The sequence below is a fragment of the Hyla sarda genome, chromosome 1 (genome assembly GCF_029499605.1).
Source record: "Hyla sarda isolate aHylSar1 chromosome 1, aHylSar1.hap1, whole genome shotgun sequence".
Taxonomy (NCBI): domain Eukaryota; kingdom Metazoa; phylum Chordata; class Amphibia; order Anura; family Hylidae; genus Hyla; species Hyla sarda.
In genome coordinates this window covers 275,069,336-275,086,636 of record NC_079189.1, presented here as the reverse complement: position 1 = coordinate 275,086,636, position 17,301 = coordinate 275,069,336, and the positions used below count along the sequence as shown (strand labels likewise).

Genomic DNA, 17,301 nt, shown 5'->3' with positions numbered 1-17,301 from the left:
TTCCCAGCCAGTGTCCCATGCCGGTACTTACCGGGCACTAAGATCTGTACCAGTCTGCGATCTGACGAGAGCAGGCGCGTTAAGCTTAGGATGGCCATTGACAGCTTCATGCTTTTTATACTGTGCATTTAAGCATCAATAAATCCTTTTCGGAATCGGAACGGAAGGCGGCAACAGAGCAAAATGTCAACTGCACCCGGGATTCCCAGCCAGTCTCCCATGCTGGTACTTACCAGGCCCTAAGCTGGGTAGCAGTCTGCGATCTGACGAGAGCAGGCGCGTTCAGCTTAGGATGGCCGTTGACAGCTTTACACACTTTATACTGTGCATTTAAGCATCAATAAATCCTTTTCCGAATCGGAGCGGAAGGCGGCAACAGATTAAAATGTCAACTGCACCTGGGATTCCCAGCCAGTCTCCCATGCTGGTACTTACCAGGCCCTAAGCTGGGTAGCAGTCTGCGATCTGACGAGAGCAGGCGCGTTCAGCTTAGAATGGCCGTTGACATCTTCACGCATTGTATAATGTGGATTTAAGCATCAATAAATATTTTTATTAATTGGAGAGGAAGGCGGCAACAGAGCAAAATGTCAATGGCACCTTGGATTGCCAGCCAGTCTCCCACGCCGGTATCTGCCGGGCAGCAGTCTGCGATCTGAGGAGAGCAGACACGTTCAGCTTAGGATGGCCGTTGACAGCTTCACACCCTGTATATTGTGGATTTAAGCATCAATAAATCCTTTTCCGAATCGGAGCGGAAGGCGGCAACAGATTAAAATGTCAACTACACCTGGGATTCCAGCCAGTCTACCATGCTGGTACTTACCAGGCCCTAAGCTGGGTAGCAGTCTGCGATCTGACGAGAGCAGGTGCGTTCAGCTTAGGATGGCCGTTGACAGCTTCACACTTTGTATACTGTGGATTTAAGCATCAATAAATAATTTTCGGAATCGGAGCAGAAACAGAGCAAAATGTCAACTGCACCCGGGATTCCCAGCCAGTCTCCCATGCTGGTACTTACCAGGCCCGAAGACTGGGTAGCAGTCTGTGATCTGACGAGAACAGACACATTCAGCTTAGGATGGCCGTAGACATCTTCACACCCTGTATACTGTGGATTTAAGCATCAATAAATCCTTTTCCGAATCGGAGCGGAAGGCGGCAACAGATTAAAATGTCAACTGCACCCGGGATTCCCAGCCAGTCTCCCATGCTGGTATTTGCCAGGCCCTAAGCTGGGTAGCAGTCTGCGATCTGACGAGAGCAGGCGCGTTCAGCATAGGATGGCCGTTGACAGCTTCACACTTTGTATACTGTGCATTTAAGCATCAATAAATTCTTTTCGGAATCGGAACGGAAGGCGGCAACAGAGCAAAATGTCAACGGCAACCGGGATTCCCAGCCAGTGTCCCATGCCGGTACTTACCGGGCCCTAAGATCTGTACCAGTCTGCGATCTGACGAAAGCAGGCGCGTTAAACTTAGGATGGCCGTCGACAGCTTCACACCTTGTATACTGTGGATTTAAGCATCAATAAATTATTTTCGGAATCGGAGCGGAAGGCAGCAATAGAGCAAAATGTCAACAGCACCCGGGATTCCCAGCCAGTCTCCCATGCCAGTACTTAACGGGCCCTAAGCTGGGTAGCAGTCTGCGATCTGACGAGAGCAGGCGCGTTCAGCTTAGGATGGCCGTTGACAGCTTCACACTTTGTATACTGTGGATTTAAGCATCAATAAATAATTTTCGGAATCGGAGCAGAAACAGAGCAAAATGTCAACTGCACCCGGGATTCCCAGCCAGTCTCCCATGCTGGTACTTACCAGGCCCGAAGCTGGGTAGCAGTCTGCGATCTGACGAGAACAGGCGCATTCAGCTTAGGATGGCCGTAGACATCTTCACACCTGTATACTGTGGATTTAAGCATCAATAAATCCTTTTCGGAATCGGAGCGTAAGGCGGCAACAGAGCAAAATGTCAACGGCAGCCGGGATTCCCAGCCAGTGTCCCATGCCGGTACTTACCGGGCCCTAAGATCTGTACCAGTCTGCGATCTGACGAGAGCAGGCGCGTTAAGCTTAGGATGGCCGTCGACAGCTTCACACCTTGTATACTGTGGATTTAAGCATTAATAAATTATTTTCGGATTCGGAGCGGAAGGCAGCAATAGAGCAAAATGTCAACGGCACCTGGGATTCCCAGCCAGTCTCCCTTGCCAGTACTTACCGGGCCCTAAGCTGGGTAGCAGTCTGCGATCTGACGAGAGCAGGCACGTTCAGCTTAGAATGGCCATTGACAGCTTCATGCTTTTTATACTGTGCATTTAAGCATCAATAAATCCTTTTCGGAATCGAAGCGGAAGGCGGCTACAGAGCAAAATGTCAATAGCACCTTGGATTGCCAGCCAGTCTCCCATGCCCGTTCTTGCCGGGCAGCAGTCTGCGATCTGACAAGAACAGGCACATTCAGCTTAGGATAGCCGTAGACGGCTTCACACCCTGTATACTGTGGATTTAAGCATCAATAAATCCTTTTCGGAATCGGAGCGGAAGGCGGCTAAAGAGCAAAATGTCAACAACACCTGGGATTCCCAGCCAGTCTCCCATGCTGGTACTTACCGGGCCCTAAGCTGGGTAGCAGTCTGCGATCTGACGACAGCAGGCGCGTTCAGCTTAGGATGGCCGTTGACAGCTTCTCGGCCTTTATACTGTGCATTTAAGAATCAATAAATCCTTTTCGGAATCGGAACGGAAGGCGGCAACAGAGCAAAATGTTAACGGCAGCCGGGATTCCCAGCCAGTGTCCCATGCCGGTACTTACCGGGCCCTAAGATCTGTACCAGTCTGCGATCTGACGAGAGCAGGCGCGTTCAGCTTAGGATGGCCGTCGACAGCTTCACACCTTGTATACTGTGGATTTAAGCATCAATAAATTCTTTTCGGAATCGGAGCGGAAGGCAGCAATAGAGCAAAATGGCAACGGCACCCGGGATTCCCAGCCAGTCTCCCATGCCGGTACTTACTGGGCCCTAAGCTGCGTAGCAGTCTGCGATCTGACGAGAGCAGGCGCGTTCAGCTTAGGATGGCCGTTGACATCTTCACGCCTTGTATACTGTGGATTTAAGCATCAATAAATATTTTTTTTAATCGGAGAGGAAGGCGGCAACAGAGCAAAATGTCAACAACACCTGGGATTCCCAGCCAGTCTCCCATGCTGGTACTTACCGGACCCTAAGCTGGGTAGCATTCTGCGATCTGACGAGAGCAGGCGCGTTCAGCTTAGGGTGGCCGATGACAGCTTCATGCCCTTTATACTGTGCATTTAAGCATCAATAAATCCTTTTCCGAATCGGAGCGGAAGGAGGCAACAGAGCAAAATGTCAACTGCACCCTGGATTCCTAGCCAGTCTCCCATGCCGGTACTTACTGGGCCCTAAGCTGGGTAGCAGTCTGTGATCTGACGAGAGCAGGCGCGTTCAGCTTAGGATGGCCGTTGACTTCTTTATGCCTTGTATATTGTGGATTTAAGCATCAATAAATATTTTTATTAATCGGAGAAGAAGGCGGCAACAGAGCAAAATTTCAATGGCACCTTGGATTGCCAGCCAGTCTCCCATGCCGGTATCTGCCGCGCAGCAGTCTGCGATCTGAGGAGAGCAGGCACATTCAGGCTTAGGATGGCCGTTGACAGCTTCACACCCTATATATTGTGGATTTAAGCATCAATAAATCCTTTTCCGAATCGGAGCGGAAGGCGGCAACAGATTAAAATGTCAACTGCACCCGGGATTCCCAGCCAGTCTCCCATGCTGGTACTTACCAGGCCCAAGCTGGGTAGCAGTCTGCGATCTGACGAGAGCAGGCGCCTTCAGCTTAGGATGGCCGTTGACAGCTTCACACTTTGTATACTGTGCATTTAAGCATCAATAAATCCTTTTCGGAATCGGAGCGGAAGGCAGCAATAGAGCAAAATGTCAACGGCACCCGGGATTCCCAGCCAGTCTCCCATGCCAGTACTTACCGGGCCCTAAGCTGGGTAGCAGTCTGCGATCTGACGAGAGCAGGCGCGTTCAGCTTAGGATGGCCGTTGACAGCTTCACGCCCTTTATACTGTGCATTTAAGCATCAATAAATTCTTTTCGGAATCAGAACGAAAGGTGGCAACAGAGCAAAATGTCAACTGCACCCGGGAATCCCAGCCAGTCTCCCATGCCGGTACTTACTGGGCCCTAAGCTGGGTAGCAGTCTGCGATCTGACAAGAGCAGGCGCGTTCAGCTTAGGATGGCCGTTGACATCTTCACGCCTTGTATATTGTGGATTTAAGCATCAATAAATATTTTTATTAATCGGAGAGGATGGCGGCAACAGAGCAAAATGTCAATGGCACCTTGGATTGCCAGCCAGTCTCCCATGCCGGTAACTGCCGGGCAGCAGTCTGCGATCTGAGGAGAGCAGGCACGTTCAGGCTTAGGATGGCCGTTGACAGCTTCACACCCTGTATATTGTGGATTTAAGCATCAATAAATCCTTTTCGGAATCGGAGCGGAAGGCGGCTAAAGAGCAAAATGTCAACAACACCTGGGATTCCCAGCCAGTCTCCCATGCTGGTACTTACCGGGCCCTAAGCTTGGTAGCAGTCTGCGATCTGACGAGAGCAGGCGCGTTCAGCTTAGGATGGCCGTTGACAGCTTCACGCCCTTTATACTGTGCATTTAAGCATCAATAAATCCTTTTCAGAATCGGAACGGAAGGTGGCAACAGAGCAAAATGTCAACTGCACCCGGGATTCCCAGCCAGTCTCCCATGCTGGTACTTACTGGGCCCTAAGCTGGGTAGCAGTCTGCGATCTGACGAGAGCAGGCGCGTTCAGCTTAGGATGGCCGGTGATAGCTTCACGCCTTGTATATTGTGGATTTAAGCATCAATAAATATTTTTATTAATCGGAGAGGATGGCGGCAACAGAGCAAAATGTCAATGGCACCTTGGATTGCCAGCCAGTCTCCCATGCCTGTAACTGCCGGGCAGCAGCCTGCAATCTGAGGAGAGCAGGCACGTTCAGGCTTAGGATGGCCGTTGACAGCTTCACACCCTGTATATTGTGGATTTAAGCATCAATAAATCCTTTTCCGAATCGGAGAGGAAGGCGGCAACAGATTAAAATGTCAACTGCATCCGGGATTCCCAGCCAGTCTCCCATGCTGGTACTTACCAGGCCCTATGCTTGGTAGCAGTCTGCGATCTGACGAGAGCAGGCGCGTTCAGCTTAGGCTGGCCGTTGACAACTTCACACTTTGTATACTGTGGATTTAAGCATCAATAAATAATTTTCGGAATCGGAGCAGAAACAGAGCAAAATGTCAACTGCACCTGGGATTCCCAGCCAGTCTCCCATGCTCGTACTTACCAGGCCCGAAGCTGGGTAGCAGTCTGCGATCTGACGAGAACAGGCACATTCAGCTTAGGATGGCCGTAGACATCTTCACACCCTGTATACTTTGGATTTAAGCATCAATAAATACTTTTCGGAATCGGAACGGAAGGCGGCAACAGAGCAAAATGTCAACGACACCTGGGATTCCCAGCCAGTCTCCCATGCTGGTACTTACCGGGCCCTAAGCTAGGTAGCAGTCTGCGATCTGACGAGAGCAGGCGCGTTCAGCTTAGGATGGCCGTTGACAGCTTCTCGCCCTTTATACTGTGCATTTAAGCATCAATAAATCCTTTTCCGATTCTGAGCGGAAGGCGGCAACAGAGCAAAATGGCAACGGCACCCGGGATTCCCAGCCAGTCTCCCATGCCAGTACTTACCGGGCCCTAAGCTGGGTAGCAGTCTGCGATCTGACGAGAGCAGGCGCGTTCAGCTTAGGATGGCCGTTGACAGCTGCTCGCCCTTTATACTGTGCATTTAAGAATCAATAAATCCTTTTCGGAATCGGAACGGAAGGCGGCAACAGAGCAAAATGTCAACGGCAGCCGGGATTCCCAGCCAGTGTCCCATGCCGGTACTTACCGGGCCCTAAGATCTGTACCAGTCTGCGATCTGACGAGAGCAGGCGCGTTCAGCTTAGGATGGCCGTCGATAGCTTCACACCTTGTATACTGTGGATTTAAGCATCAATAAATTCTTTTCGGAATCGGAGCGGAAGGCAGCAATAGAGCAAAATGGCAACGGCACCCGGGATTCCCAGCCAGTCTCCCATGCCAGTACTTACCAGGCCCTAAGCTGGGTAGCAGTCTGCGATCTGACGAGAGCAGGCGCGTTCAGCTTAGGATGGCCATTGACAGCTTCATGCTTTTTATACTGTGCATTTAAACATCAATAAATCCTTTTCGGATTCGGAACGGAAGGCGGCAACAGAGCAAAATGTCAACTGCACCCGGGATTCCCAGCCAGTCTCCCATGCCGGTACTTACTGGGCCCTAAGCTGCGTAGAAGTCTGCGATCTGACGAGAGAAGGCGCGTTCAGCTTAGGATGGCCGTTGACATCTTCACGCCTTGTATACTGTGGATTTAAGCATCAATAAATATTTTTTTTAATCGGAGAGGAAGGCGGCAACAGAGCAAAATGTCAATAGCACCTTGGATTGCCAGCCAGTCTCCCATGCCCGTACTTGCCGGGCAGCAGTCTGCGATCTGACAAGAACAGGCGCACTCAGCTTAGGATAGCCGTAGACGGCTTCACACCCTGTATACTGTAGATTTAAGCATCAATAAATCCTTTTCGGAATCTGAGCAAAATGTCTACAGAGCTACAGAGCAAAATGTCAACAACATCTGAGATTCCCAGCCAGTCTCCCATGCTGGTACTTACCGGGCCCTAAGCTGGGTAGCAGTCTGTGATCTGACGAGAGCAGGCGCGTTCAGCTTAGGATGGCCGTTGACAGCTTCACGCCCTTTATACTGTGCATTTAAGCATCAATAAATCCTTTTCCGAATCGGAGCGGAAGGCGGCAACAGAGCAAAATGTCAACTGCACCCGGGATTCCCAGCCAGTCTCCCATGTCGGTACTTACTGGGCCCTAAGCTGGGTAGCAGTCTGTGATCTGACGAGAGCAGGCGCGTTCAGCTTAGGATGGCTGTTGACATCTTTACGCCTTGTATATTGTGGATTTAAGCATCAATAGATATTTTTATTAATCGGAGAAGAAGGCGGCAACAGAGCAAAATGTCAATGGCACCTTGGATTGCCAGCCAGTCTCCCATGCCGGTATCTGCCGGGCAGCAGTCTGCGATCTGAGGAGTGCAGGCACGTTCAGGCTTAGGATGGCCGTTGACAGCTTCACACCCTGTGTATTGTGGATTTAAGCATCAATAAATCCTTTTCCGAATCGGAGCGGAAGGCGGCAACAGATTAAAATGTCAACTGCACCCGGGATTCCCAGCCAGTCTCCCATGCTGGTACTTATCAGGCCCTAAGCTGGGTAGCAGTCTGCGATCTGACGAGAGCAGGCGCGTTCAACTTAGGATGGCCATTGACAGCTTCACACTTTGTATACTGTGCATTTAAGCATCAATAAATCCTTTTCGGAATCGGAACGGAAGGCGGCAACAGAGCAAAATGTCAACGGCAGCCGGGATTCCCAGCCAGTGTCCCATGCCGGTACTTACCAGGCCCTAAGATCTGTACCAGTCTGCGATCTGACGAGAGCAGGCGCGTTAAGCTTAGGATGGCCGTCGACAGCTTCACACCTTGTATACTGTGGATTTAAGCATCAATAAATTATTTTCGGAATCGGAGCGGAAGGCAGCAATAGAGCAAAATGTCAACGGCACCCGGGATTCCCAGCAAGTCTCCCATGCCAGTACTTACTGGGCCCTAAGCTGGGTAGCAGTCTGCGATCTGACGAGAGCAGGCGCGTTCAGCTTAGGATGGCCATTGACAGCTTCATGATTTTTACACTGTGCATTTAAGCATCAATAAATCCTTTTCGGAATCGGAGAGGAAGGCGGCAACAGAGCAAAATGTCAATAGCACCTTGGATTGCCAGCCAGTCTCCCATGCCCGTACTTGCCGGGCAGCAGTCTGCGATCTGACAAGAACAGGCACATTCAGCTTAGGATAGCCGTAGACGGCTTCACACCCTGTATACTGTGGATTTAAGCATCAATAAATCCTTTTCGGAATCGGAACGGAAGGCGGCAACAGAGCAAAATGTCAACTGCACCCGGGATTCCCAGCCAGTCTCCCATGCCGGTAGTTACTGGGCCCTAAGCTGGGTAGCAGTCTGCGATCTGACGAGAGCAGGCGCGTTCAGCTTAGGATGGCCGTTGACATCTTCACGCCTTGTATATTGTGGATTTAAGCATCAATAAATATTTTTATTAATCGGAGAGGAAGGCGGCAACAGAGCAAAATGTCAATGGCACCTTGGATTGCCAGCCAGTTTCCAATGCCGGTAACTGCCGGGCAGCAGTCTGCGATCTGAGGAGAGCAGGCACGTTCAGGCTTAGGATGGCCGTTGACAGCTTCACACCCTGTATATTGTGGATTTAAGCATCAATAAATTATTTTCCGAATCGGAGCGGAAGGCGGCAACAGATTAAAATGTCAACTGCACCCGGGATTCCCAGCCAGTCTCCCATGCTGGTACTTACCAGGCCCTAAGCTGGGTAGCAGTCTGCGATCTGACGAGAGCAGGCACGTTCAGCTTAGGATGGCTGTTGACAGCATCACACTTTGTATACTGTGGATTTAAGCATCAATAAATGATTTTCGGAATCGGAGCAGAAACAGAGCAAAATGTCAACTGCACCCGGGATTCCCAGCCAGTCTCCCATGCTGGTACTTACCAGACCCGAAGCTGGGTAGCGGTCTGACGAGAACAGGCGCATACAGCTTAGGATGGCCGTAGACATCTTCACACCCTGTATACTGTGGATTTAAGCATCAATAAATCCTTTTCGGAATCGGAGCGGAAGGCGGCAACCGAGCAAAATGTCAACGACACCTGGGATTCTAGCCAGTCTCCCATGCTGGTACTTACCGGGCCCTAAGCTGGGTAGCAGTCTGCGATCTGATGAGAGCAGGCGCGTTCAGCTTAGGATGGCTGTTGACAGCTTCTCGCCCTTTATACTGTGCATTTAGGCATCAATAAATCCTTTTCGGAATCGGAACGTAAGGCGGCAACAGAGCAAAATGTCAACGGCAGCCGGGATTCCCAGCCAGTGTCCCATGCCGGTACTTACCGGGCCCTAAGATCTGTACCAGTCTGCGATCTGACGAGAGCAGGCGCGTTAAGCTTAGGGTGGCCGTCGACAGCTTCACACCTTGTATACTGTGGATTTAAGCATCAATAAATTATTTTCGGAATCGGAGCGGAAGGCAGCAATAGAGCAAAATGTCAACGGCACCCGGGATTCCCAGCCAGTCTCCCATGCCAGTACTTACCGGGCCCTAAGCTGGGTAGCAGTCTACGATCTGACGAGAGCAGGCGCGTTCAGCTTAGGATGGCCGTTGACATCTTCACGCCTTGTATACTGTGGATTTAAGCATCAATAAATATTTTTTTTAATCGGAGAGGAAGGCTGCAACAGATCAAAATGTCAACAGCACCTTGGATTGCCAGCCAGTCTCCCATGCCCGTACTTGCCGGGCAGCAGTCTGCGATCTGACAAGAACAGGCGCATTCAGCTTAGGATAGCCGTAGACGGTTTCACACCCTGTATATTGTGGATTTAACCTCCCTAGCGGTACGATTCCGTCTGGAAATTTGTACCAAAAGCGGTACAATTTTTTGCATTGAAATTCCACATCTCCCCCCGTCACATTCCCCCTCCCTTGTCACATCCCCCCCCCCCATATCACATTCCCCCCCTGTCACATTCCCCCCCCTTGTTGCATTCTCCCCCCCCCCCTGTCACATTCATCCCCCCTGTCACATTCTCCCCCCTTGTTACACTCTCCCCCCGTCACATTCATCCCCCCTGTCACATTCCCCGCTTGTTACATTCTCCCCCCCCTTGTTACCTTCTCCCCCCTCCATGTTACATTCCACTCCCCCCCTGTCACATCCCCCCCTTTGTCACATTCCTCCCCCCTGTCACATCCCCCCCCTTGTCACATTCTCCCCTATGTCACATTCCCCCCTATGTCACATTCCCCCCCCCCTTGTCACATTCCCCCCCCTTGTTACATTCCCCCCTATGTCACATTCCCCCCCCCCTTGTCACATCCCCCCCCCCTTGTCACATCCCCCCCCCCTTGTTACATTCCCCCCCTTGTCACATTCCCCCCTCTGTCACCTTGTCACCTTCTTGTCCTGCAGCAGGATACACTAGGTTTGCCGGGCAGATTTCAAACCTAGTGTATTTGCTGCAGAACAAGCCCTTTCCCCTTCAGCCAATCACAGGCTTTACACCACTGCGGCCTGTGATTGGCTGAAAAGTGAAAGGTCCTGTAAGATGAATAGAGCAGTGACCAGAGCGCACGGAGGGGAACGACATCTTCAGGGACCGGGACTAGGTGAGCAAAAGTTTTTTTTATTTTCTTCCTTCTTACTTTTACACTTAGTTCAGGGTTTTCTACCAGGGGGCCTCCAGCTGTTGTGAAACTACTGCTCCCAGCATGCCCGGACAGCCTTTGGCTGTCCGGGCATGCTGAGAGTTGTAGTTTTGCAACATCTGGAGGCCCCCTGGTTGAGAAACACTGACTTTTAGTATATGTCTTTACCTGCTCTGGCCGGCCCCCGCAACGGGAGCCGACCCGAGCAGATAATCACATATTTTCCCGGGGGCTGCATCACTACATCGCAAAAAGCAAAAATCGCGATTTGATTGCTTTTGCGATATACTGTGCAGCCCGCACAGCAACTCTGCAATTCTACCCCGAGCGTGACTCGGGGTTACCGCTTCTAGCAGCGAAAATTAACCCCGAGTCACGCTCGGGAATACCGCTAGGCTGGTTAAGCATCAATAAATCCTTTTCGGAATCGGAGCGGAAGGCGGCTAAAGAGCAAAATGTCAACAACACCTGGGATTCCCAGCCAGTCTCCCATGCTGGTACTTACCGGGCCCTAAGCTGGGTAGCAGTCTGCGATCTGACAAGAGCAGGCGCGTTCAGCTTAGGATGGCCGTTGACAGCTTCACGCCCTTTATACTGTGCATTTAAGCATCAATAAATCCTTTTCCGAATCGGAGCCGAAGGCGGCAACAGATTAAAATGTCAACTGCACCCGGGATTCCCAGCCAGTTTCCAATGCTGGTACTTACCAGGCCCTAAGCTGGGTAGCAGTCTGCGATCTGACGAGAGCAGGCGCGTTCAGCTTAGGATGGCCGTTGACAGCTTCACACTTTGTATACTGTGCATTTAAGCATCAATAAATCCTTTTCGGAATCGGAACGGAAGGCGGCAACAGGGCATAATGTCAACTGCACCCGGGATTCCCAGCCAGTCTCCCATGCCAGTACTTACCGCGCCCTAAGCTGGGTAGCAGTCTGCGATCTGACGAGAGCAGGCGCGTTCAGCTTAGGATGGCCATTGACAGCTTCATGCTTTTTATACTGTGCATTTAAGCATCAATAAATCCTTTTCGGAATCGGAGAGGAAGGCGACAACAGAGCAAAATGTCAATAGTTCCTTGGATTGCCAGCCAGTCTCCCATGCCCGTACTTGCCGGGCAGCAGTCTGCGATCTGACAAGAACAGGCACATTCAGCTTAGGATAGCCGTAGACGGCTTCACACCCTGTATACTGTGGATTTAAGCATCAATAAATCCTTTTCGGAATCGAAGCGGAAGGCGGCTACAGAGCAAAATGTCAACAACACCTGGGATTCCCAGCCAGTCTCCCATGCTGGTACTTACCGGGCCCTAAGCTAGGTAGCAGTCTGCCATCTGACGAGAGCAGGCGCGTTCAGCTTAGGATGGCCGTAGACATCTTTACACCCTGTATACTGTTGATTTAAGCATCAATAAATCCTTTTCGGAATCGAAGCGGAAGGCGGCTACAGAGCAAAATGTCAACAACACCTGGGATTCCCAGCCAGTCTCCCATGCTGGTACTTAACGGGCCCTAAGCTGGGTAGCAGTCTGCGATCTGACGAGAGCAGGCGCGTTCAGCTTAGGATGGCCGTTGACAGCTTCACACGTTGTATACTGTGGATTTAAGCATCAATAAATAATTTTCGGAATCGGAGCAGAAACACAGCAAAATGTCAACGGCAGCCGGGATTCCAGCCAGTCTCCCATGCTGGTACTTACCAGGCCCGAAGCTGGGTAGCAGTCTGCGATCTGACGAGAACAGGCGCATTCAGCTTAGGAAGGCCGTAGACATCTTCACACCCTGTATACTGTGGATTTAAGCATCAATAAATTCTTTTCGGAATCGGAGCGGAAGGCGGCAACAGAACAAAATGTCAACGACACCTGGGATTCCCAGCCAGTCTCCCATGCTGGTACTTACCGGGCCCTAAGCTGGGTAGCAGTCTGCGATCTGACGAGAGCAGGCACGTTCAGCTTAGGATGGCCGTTGACAGCTTCTTGCCCTTTATACTGTGCATTTAAGCATCAATAAATCCTTTTCGGAATCGGAACGGAAGGCGGCAACAGAGCAAAATGTCAACGGCAGCAGGGATTCCCAGACAGTCTCCCATGCCAGTACTTACCGCGCCCTAAGCTGGGTAGCAGTCTGCGATCTGACGAGAGCAGGCGCGTTCAGCTTAGGATGGCCATTGACAGCTTCATGCTTTTTATACTGTGCATTTAAGCATCAATAAATCCTTTTCGGAATCGGAGAGGAAGGCGGCAACAGAGCAAAATGTCAATAGTTCCTTGGATTGCCAGCCAGTCTCCCATGCCCGTACTTGCCGGGCAGCAGTCTGCGATCTGACAAGAACAGGCACATTCAGCTTAGGATAGCCGTAGACGGCTTCACACCCTGTATACTGTGGATTTAAGCATCAATAAATCCTTTTCGGAATCGAAGCGGAAGGCGGCTACAGAGCAAAATGTCAACAACACCTGGGATTCCCAGCCAGTCTCCCATTCTGGTACTTACCGGGCCCTAAGCTAGGTAGCAGTCTGCCATCTGACGAGAGCAGGCGCGTTCAGCTTAGGATGGCCGTAGACATCTTTACACCCTGTATACTGTTGATTTAAGCATCAATAAATCCTTTTCGGAATCGAAGCGGAAGGCGGCTACAGAGCGAAATGTCAACAACACCTGGGATTCCCAGCCAGTCTCCCATGCTGGTACTTACCGGGCCCTAAGCTGGGTAGCAATCTGCGATCTGACGAGAGCTGGCGCGTTCAGCTTAGGATGGCCGTTGACAGCTTCACACTTTGTATACTGTGGATTTAAGCATCAATAAATTATTTTCGGAATCGGAGCGGAAGGCGGCAACAGAACAAAATGTCAACGACACCTGGGATTCCCAGCCAGTCTCCCATGCTGGTACTTACCGGGCCCTGAGCTGAGTAGCAGTCTGCGATCTGACGAGAGCAGGCACGTTCAGCTTAGGATGGCCGTTGACAGCTTCTCGCCCTTTATACTGTGCATTTAAGCATCAATAAATCCTTTTCGGAATCGGAACGGAAGGCGGCAACAGAGCAAAATGACAACGGCAGCAGGGATTCCCAGCCAGTCTCCCATGCCAGTACTTACCGCGCCCTAAGCTGGGTAGCAGTCTGCGATCTGACGAGAGCAGGCGCGTTCAGCTTAGGATGGCCATTGACAGCTTCATGCTTTTTATACTGTGCATTTAAGCATCAATAAATCCTTTTCGGAATCGGAGAGGAAGGCGGCAACAGAGCAAAATGTCAATAGTTCCTTGGATTGCCAGCCAGTCTCCCATGCCCGTACTTGCCGGGCAGCAGTCTGCGATCTGACAAGAACAGGCACATTCAGCTTAGGATAGCCGTAGACGGCTTCACACCCTGTATACTGTGGATTTAAGCATCAATAAATCCTTTTCGGAATCGAAGCGGAAGGCGGCTACAGAGCAAAATGTTAACAACACCTGGGATTCCCAGCCAGTCTCCCATGCTGGTACTTACCGGGCCCTAAGCTGGGTAGCAGTCTGCGATCTGACGAGAGCAGGCGCGTTCAGCTTAGGATGGCCGTTGACAGCTTCACACTTTGTATACTGTGGATTTAAGCATCAATAAATAATTTTCGGAATCGGAGCAGAAACACAGCAAAATGTCAACGGCAGCCGGGATTCCAGCCAGTCTCCCATGCTGGTACTTACCAGGCCCGAAGCTGGGTAGCAGTCTGCGATCTGACGAGAACAGGCGCATTCAGCTTAGGAAGGCCGTAGACATCTTCACACCCTGTATACTGTGGATTTAAGCATCAATAAATTATTTTCGGAATCGGAGCGGAAGGCGGCAACAGAACAAAATGTCAACAACACCTGGGATTCCCAGCCAGTCTCCCATGCTGGTACTTACCGGGCCCTAAGCTGGGTAGCAGTCTGCGATCTGACGAGAGCAGGCACGTTCAGCTTAGGATGGCCGTTGACAGCTTCTCGCCCTTTATACTGTGCATTTAAGCATCAATAAATCCTTTTCGGAATCGGAACGGAAGGCGGCAACAGAGCAAAATGTCAACGGCAGCCGGGATTCCCAGCCAGTGTCTCATGCCGGTACTTACCGGGCCCTAAGATCTGTACCAGTCTGCGATCTGACGAGAGCAGGCGCGTTAAGCTTAGGATGGCCGTCGACAGCTTCACACCTTGTATACTGTGGATTTAAGCATCAATAAATTATTTTCGGAACGGAGCGGAAGGCAGCAATAGAGCAAAATGTCAACAGCACCCGGGATTCCCAGCCAGTCTCCCATACCAGTACTTACCGGGCCTTAAGCTGGGTAGCAGTCTGCGATCTGACAAGTGCAGGCGCGTTCAGCTTAGGATGGCCATTAACAGCTTCATGCTTTTTATACTGTGCATTTAAGCATCAATAAATCCTTTTCGGAATCGGAGAGGAAGGCGGTAACAGAGCAAAATGTCAATAGCACCTTGGATTGCCAGCCAGTCTCCCATGCCCGTACTTGCCGGGCAGCAGTCTGCGATCTGACAAGAACAGGCACATTCAGCTTAGGATAGCCGTAGACGGCTTCACACCCTGTATACTGTGGATTTAAGCATCAATAAATCCTTTTCGGAATCGGAGCGGAAGGCGGCTACAGAGCAAAATGTCAACAACACCTGGGATTTCCAGCCAGTCTCCCATGCTGGTACTTACCGGGCCCTAAGCTAGGTAGCAGTCTGCCATCTGACGAGAGCAGGCGCGTTCAGCTTAGGATGGCCGTTGACAGCTTCACACTTTGTATACTGTGGATTTAAGCATCAATAAATAATTTTCGGAATCGGAGCAGAAACACAGCAAAATGTCAACGGCAGCCGGGATTCCAGCCAGTCTCCCATGCTGGTACTTACCAGGCCCGAAGCTGGGTAGCAGTCTGCGATCTGACGAGAACAGGCGCATTCAGCTTAGGAAGGCCGTAGACATCTTCACACCCTGTATACTGTGGATTTAAGCATCAATAAATTCTTTTCGGAATCGGCAACAGAACAAAATGTCAACGACACCTGGGATTCCCAGCCAGTCTCCCATGCTGGTACTTACCGGGCCCTAAGCTGGGTAGCAGTCTGCGATCTGACGAGAGCAGGCACGTTCAGCTTAGGATGGCCGTTGACAGCTTCTCGCCCTTTATACTGTGCATTTAAGCATCAATAAATCCTTTTCGGAATCGGAACGGAAGGCGGCAACAGAGCAAAATGTCAACGGCAGCAGGGATTCCCAGCCAGTCTCCCATGCCAGTACTTACCGCGCCCTAAGCTGGGTAGCAGTCTGCGATCTGACGAGAGCAGGCGCGTTCAGCTTAGGATGGCCATTGACAGCTTCATGCTTTTTATACTGTGCATTTAAGCATCAATAAATCCTTTTCGGAATCGGAGAGGAAGGCGGCAACAGAGCAAAATGTCAATAGTTCCTTGGATTGCCAGCCAGTCTCCCATGCCCGTACTTGTCGGGCAGCAGTCTGCGATCTGACAAGAACAGGCACATTCAGCTTAGGATAGCCGTAGACGGCTTCACACCCTGTATACTGTGGATTTAAGCATCAATAAATCCTTTTCGGAATCGAAGCGGAAGGCGGCTACAGAGCAAAATGTCAACAACACCTGGGATTCCCAGCCAGTCTCCCATGCTGGTACTTACCGGGCCCTAAGCTAGGTAGCAGTCTGCCATCTGACGAGAGCAGGCGCGTTCAGCTTAGGATGGCCGTAGACATCTTTACACCCTGTATACTGTTGATTTAAGCATCAATAAATCCTTTTCGGAATCGAAGCGGAAGGCGGCTACAGAGCAAAATGTCAACAACACCTGGGATTCCCAGCCAGTCTCCCATGCTGGTACTTACCGGGCCCTAAGCTGGGTAGCAGTGTGCGATCTGACGAGAGCAGGCGCGTTCAGCTTAGGATGGCCGTTGACAGCTTCACACTTTGTATACTGTGGATTTAAGCATCAATAAATTCTTTTCGGAATCGGAGCGGAAGGCGGCAACAGAACAAAACGTCAACGACACCTGGGATTCCCAGCCAGTCTCCCATGCTGGTACTTACCGGGCCCTGAGCTGGGTAGCAGTCTGCGATCTGACGAGAGCAGGCACGTTCAGCTTAGGATGGCCGTTGACAGCTTCTCGCCCTTTATACTGTGCATTTAAGCATCAATAAATCCTTTTCGGAATCGGAACGGAAGGCGGCAACAGAGCAAAATGTCAACGGCAGCAAGGATTCCCAGCCAGTCTCCCATGCCAGTACTTACCGCGCCCTAAGCTGGGTAGCAGTCTGCGATCTGACGAGAGCAGGCGCGTTCAGCTTAGGATGGCCATTGACAGCTTCATGCTTTTTATACTGTGCATTTAAGCATCAATAAATCCTTTTCGGAATCGGAGAGGAAGGCGGCAACAGAGCAAAATGTCAATAGTTCCTTGGATTGCCAGCCAGTCTCCCATGCCCGTACTTGCCGGGCAGCAGTCTGCGATCTGACAAGAACAGGCACATTCAGCTTAGGATAGCCGTAGACGGCTTCACACCCTGTATACTGTGGATTTAAGCATCAATAAATCCTTTTCGGAATCGAAGCGGAAGGCGGCTACAGAGCAAAATGTCAACAACACCTGGGATTCCCAGTCAGTCTCCCATGCTGGTACTTACCGGGCCCTAAGCTAGGTAGCAGTCTGCCATCTGACGAGAGCAGGCGCGTTCAGCTTAGGATGGCCGTAGACATCATTACAACCTGTATACTGTTGATTTAAGCATCAATAAATCCTTTTCGGAATCGAAGCAGAAGGCGG

The 17,301-nt window shown here is 50.9% G+C and overlaps 17 pseudogenes; all 17 read right to left on the bottom strand.

The window, feature by feature from the left end:
* Window positions 1-184: 184 nt before the first annotated feature.
* Window positions 185-304, bottom strand: LOC130351835 (5S ribosomal RNA; annotated as a pseudogene).
* An 82-nt stretch (window positions 305-386) lies between these two features.
* On the bottom strand, window positions 387-506 carry LOC130324166 (5S ribosomal RNA; annotated as a pseudogene).
* A 1,073-nt stretch (window positions 507-1,579) lies between these two features.
* LOC130326900 (5S ribosomal RNA) lies at window positions 1,580-1,699 on the bottom strand (annotated as a pseudogene).
* A 478-nt stretch (window positions 1,700-2,177) lies between these two features.
* On the bottom strand, window positions 2,178-2,297 carry LOC130352288 (5S ribosomal RNA; annotated as a pseudogene).
* A 676-nt stretch (window positions 2,298-2,973) lies between these two features.
* Window positions 2,974-3,093, bottom strand: LOC130333147 (5S ribosomal RNA; annotated as a pseudogene).
* An 878-nt stretch (window positions 3,094-3,971) lies between these two features.
* Window positions 3,972-4,091, bottom strand: LOC130321505 (5S ribosomal RNA; annotated as a pseudogene).
* A 1,467-nt stretch (window positions 4,092-5,558) lies between these two features.
* LOC130344170 (5S ribosomal RNA) lies at window positions 5,559-5,678 on the bottom strand (annotated as a pseudogene).
* An 82-nt stretch (window positions 5,679-5,760) lies between these two features.
* Window positions 5,761-5,880, bottom strand: LOC130323006 (5S ribosomal RNA; annotated as a pseudogene).
* A 284-nt stretch (window positions 5,881-6,164) lies between these two features.
* Window positions 6,165-6,284, bottom strand: LOC130328616 (5S ribosomal RNA; annotated as a pseudogene).
* Window positions 6,285-7,763: 1,479 nt separating this feature from the next.
* On the bottom strand, window positions 7,764-7,883 carry LOC130352215 (5S ribosomal RNA; annotated as a pseudogene).
* Window positions 7,884-9,341: 1,458 nt separating this feature from the next.
* LOC130328910 (5S ribosomal RNA) lies at window positions 9,342-9,461 on the bottom strand (annotated as a pseudogene).
* A 2,496-nt stretch (window positions 9,462-11,957) lies between these two features.
* On the bottom strand, window positions 11,958-12,077 carry LOC130352039 (5S ribosomal RNA; annotated as a pseudogene).
* Window positions 12,078-12,353: 276 nt separating this feature from the next.
* LOC130330417 (5S ribosomal RNA) lies at window positions 12,354-12,473 on the bottom strand (annotated as a pseudogene).
* An 878-nt stretch (window positions 12,474-13,351) lies between these two features.
* Window positions 13,352-13,471, bottom strand: LOC130346139 (5S ribosomal RNA; annotated as a pseudogene).
* Window positions 13,472-14,341: 870 nt separating this feature from the next.
* On the bottom strand, window positions 14,342-14,461 carry LOC130346505 (5S ribosomal RNA; annotated as a pseudogene).
* Window positions 14,462-15,520: 1,059 nt separating this feature from the next.
* On the bottom strand, window positions 15,521-15,640 carry LOC130330395 (5S ribosomal RNA; annotated as a pseudogene).
* An 878-nt stretch (window positions 15,641-16,518) lies between these two features.
* LOC130352666 (5S ribosomal RNA) lies at window positions 16,519-16,638 on the bottom strand (annotated as a pseudogene).
* Window positions 16,639-17,301: the final 663 nt, after the last annotated feature.